The 3,842-nt window shown below is 44.4% G+C and overlaps 1 non-coding gene across 1 annotated transcript; it reads right to left on the reverse strand.

The window, feature by feature from the left end:
- Positions 1–3,170: 3,170 nt before the first annotated feature.
- LOC114711010 lies at positions 3,171–3,274 on the reverse strand. Its single transcript, XR_003737112.1, has one exon. It is a non-coding gene; the product is annotated as a U6 spliceosomal RNA (small nuclear RNA).
- Between the last annotated feature and the right edge of the window lie 568 nt (positions 3,275–3,842).

Raw genomic sequence — 3,842 nt, forward strand, 5'->3', positions numbered from 1 at the left:
ATAATATGTTTGAAGTCAGCTTGGATACATGAGACCTTATCTCAATTTTTTTCTTTAAAAATTGATGAAGTTACATAAAGCAGTACTATTATTTAAAATTGGAGTTCACTCTTCCTATTATTATACTCAGTATGAGTTTTGACCATGTTATGAACATTTTATTTTATTGTTTTGTGAAGCAGTGTATTATGTAGTCCAAGCTACCCTCAGACTATATGTAGCCTAGGCTGGTCTTGAACTCCTGATCTTCTTGGCTCCACCTTCTAAGTGTCTGGATTATAGGCATGCATCTATTTGATTGGCCTGTGGGTATATCTGTGGGTTATTTTCTTGATTAATAATTGATTCAAGGGAGGAGCTTTGGGAAGTACCATCCCCAGGCAGGAGGCCTTGGGTTGTGTAATAAAGCAAGTTGTGCAAGCCATTGATAGCAACTAGTAAGCAGCAATCTTCTACAAGTATGAGGCAGAGAGAGACTAACTGAAAAATGGTGTGGGGATTTGAAACTTCCCACCTGCAGTAACACACCTCCCTCCAATAAGACCACACCTCCTAATCCATCCCAAACAGTTGCACCCACTGGGGACCCAATATTCAAATATATGAGCCTATGGGGTCATTCTCATTCAAACATTCTCATCCACACAGTCCTATTCTGGTCCTTGTCTGGCCCCGGGGAATTTCTGTACTTTTTTTTCCTACCTTTGCAGCCAAAAGGGCAAACTAGTATTTGCCCTCAGCTACCATGCAGCTCTCTATTCCTGTCATAAGGTCCATTCCACTATGGCTCTGCTCTCCTGACTTGTTGCTCTCCTTAGAATGAACTAAGGCTATTGGCTTCCCATTTATTCTTTGGAACAAAAGCTTCTGGAGTCTAGACCTGCCTAACTTGTTCAGTAGGCAGCCCACCTTGACTGCCTCCCTTCTGATTTGCAACCAGGAGTAATGAAAATGAATAGGGTTTGTTCTTAATGCAGGCCTCTTAAGACACCCTTTGAAATCAAGTATGTTCCCTACATCTAAGTAAGGACAAGGACTGCTGAGGGTATAGCTCAGTTGGCTAAGCATCTGTCTGCCATGTAAGGCCCTGGGTTCATCTCCAGTAGAGAGTGTGTGTGTGTGTGTGTGTGTGTGTGTGTGTGTGTGTGTGGTGGGGCACAACAATGACAATTCAAGTGTCTACAGGGATCGCAGTGCAGAGTCAGGTATCTAGAAAAAGACTGACTGCTATCCTTTGTCTGCTGGACAGAGGGGTAGCCTGTGCTCATGACTTGTGCCTACCATATGAGGCTGCAGATACAGCCCAGTTTGCCTAACAACGTGTAGGGTCCTGGGTTTTATCCTAACTATTGTGAGCTTTGGGCCACAATAAATCCGATGCTGATTTTAGAACCCATAGGAGGTAAAGCTGGGAGTGAAAAGACAGGTGAAGGTGGCTTGACAATATGTGCCAGCTGGAAATGAACTGATCTGAAACCAGATACTAAGAGTAGCAGTGAAGGAGATATTCTGAGCAGGACTGAGGTGGCCTTTGAATGTGGTGGCACTGTTTTGTCTTGTTCTCATCCTTCATAAAAGACATGCCTTGTTGTCACAGATGCAAGAGACAAGCCTGGAAGGTCCTGGAAGGTACATGGTACATATTTTTCAGACTGAGTTCCTAGTAGCCCTAGGGATTTCTCAGAATTGGAAGTACTCTGCCCTGTCATGTCTCTCAAATCACAACATATCTCTTTTTATCTACTTATGCACAAAATTTTACTGGAAAAAATTTTTGTGCAATAGTAGTATCAATACAATTTAAAGGTCATAGATGAAGCAAAAACATAATTATGGAAAATAGATGAGGGAACTTCCCAGGGTCATAGTATTCTATTCCTTGAGGCCAGATCCAGAAGCCCTCCATGAAGGCATGGCTTAAAGGCAGTGATAAAATGGCCAAGAGGATTCCTTGGTCATATAGGAGACTAATAGGTTTTCTGCCTCTGATAATTTTCTCTGCCTACACAGTGAGCCAGATCAAGCTGAGTTGAAAAAGTATAACAGCAGGTATATGGAGCAAAGCAACTCCTGGACAGGATCACTGGTCTCAGAGAAGGAAGCCAAAGAAGTCACACACCTGAGCTAAGGCAGGGAGATTTAATAGATTGTAGATGAGGGGTAATGACGTCTCCACCACAAGTTGGGTTTGTGTCCAAGTATGGTCAAAAGCTGATTTGTTAGGCAGGCACTTGGGTGGCTGGCATGGGGGGGCATTTCAATAGTTGCCAAGAACATGGAACTGGGATTTTTGGTGCCTTCCTTTGTTCAGAGACTCTCTGAGTGGGCAAGGTTTGGAGAGAGAGAGAAAGAGAGAAGGGGGGAAGGGGTTTCCCAGACTTTGCAGGGGCAAGCCGGAGGATCCAACCAACCGGAGGCACACAATGTGAACCTACTCTTAGAAAAGTGAATGACTCCTAGTCCACGCCTGCAGACCCAGAGAGGAAGAGGAGCCCTAGCTCCTCTGCTGTGGTCCTCAGTCTTCTGTGTTCCCCTCTCATTGGGAAGGGGTCAGGATACAGTCTCCTCTTCTTTGTTTTTGTTGTTGTTTTGGTTTTTTGAGACAGGGTTTCTCTGTGTAGCTTTGGAGCCTTTCCTGGAACTCCCTTTGTAGCCCAGGCTGGTCTCGAACTTATGGAGATCTGCCTGCCTCTGCCTCCCAAGTGCTGGGATTAAAGGTGTGCACCACCACCACCCCAGTCTCCTCTTATTTTTTTCCTTCATTGATGCTGGGGATAGAACACATTGACATCCTGGTCCAATGATCTAACACTGAGCTACACCCCAGTATGGCGTTTACCTAAATTGTTCTAGTATTAAATCTCAGGAGTCAGAAATTGAGATTAAAAACCTGATAAATCCAAGGAACAGTGCTGGAGCGATCGGCTGACCCTATTCTCCATGTTTTTTCCCATCCAAAAGTCCCAGAAAATCTGCTCCCAGTCCCTTCTCTTTTCCTGTTCCTCTCTCCAATTTCCCCAGTCTCCCAACAACTCTATGGCTAATCCCAGTCAGCCAACTGCTGACTAAGGTCTTGAGTCAAGGTGGCTTTGTTGGCACAGTGGGGTTGCCGTGCAAACAATTCTCTCACGACACTCCAGCCCCAGTAGTCATCTTTTTGTTTTTGTTTTTAAACTATTGAATGCTTTACAAATTTGTGTGTCCTCCTTGGGCAGGCACTACGCTAATCTCTGTACCATTCCAATTCTAGTATATGTGCTGCCAAAGTAAGCACCAATGGCCCTCTTTTTTTCTTCCTTCCTTTTCTCCCCCCTTTATTTTGAGAGAGGGTCTCACCATGTAGCTCTGGCTGACCTGGAACTCACTATGTAGACCTGGCTGGCCTTGAACTCACAAGAGATCCACCTGACTCTGCCTCTGCCTCACAAGTTCTGGGATTAAAGACATGCAGCACTACACCTGGCTAGCCCTCTTTTTAAAGGATGGTATGACTTCTCAGTTCCTGGATTGTGGGCCCTTGAAACAAGACCAGTAGAGTATACAATGTGCTACATCCTTCCTACCTCAAGGTACAAAGGGTATGTGTTGAGCCTGAGAATCATGAGAGAAAGACTAGTTTCACAATTTTTGAGCCAAATTTGAAACAAGCTTTAATTAAATACTGGCCAGGATGATGGGCTCTGGCCAGGACCATTCCAGGGTTCCCAGGAAATGGTGACTAGTTACATTTTGTTGAGGCTTATGAAGGCATAGTATAATATATATTTCCCATCTGGTCCAATCAGGGACAAACTTACATCCTGACATATTTCCTACCATGTACTTCCTACCCACATGTCATT

Source organism: Peromyscus leucopus, chromosome 7, assembly GCF_004664715.2.
Source record: "Peromyscus leucopus breed LL Stock chromosome 7, UCI_PerLeu_2.1, whole genome shotgun sequence".
Taxonomy (NCBI): domain Eukaryota; kingdom Metazoa; phylum Chordata; class Mammalia; order Rodentia; family Cricetidae; genus Peromyscus; species Peromyscus leucopus.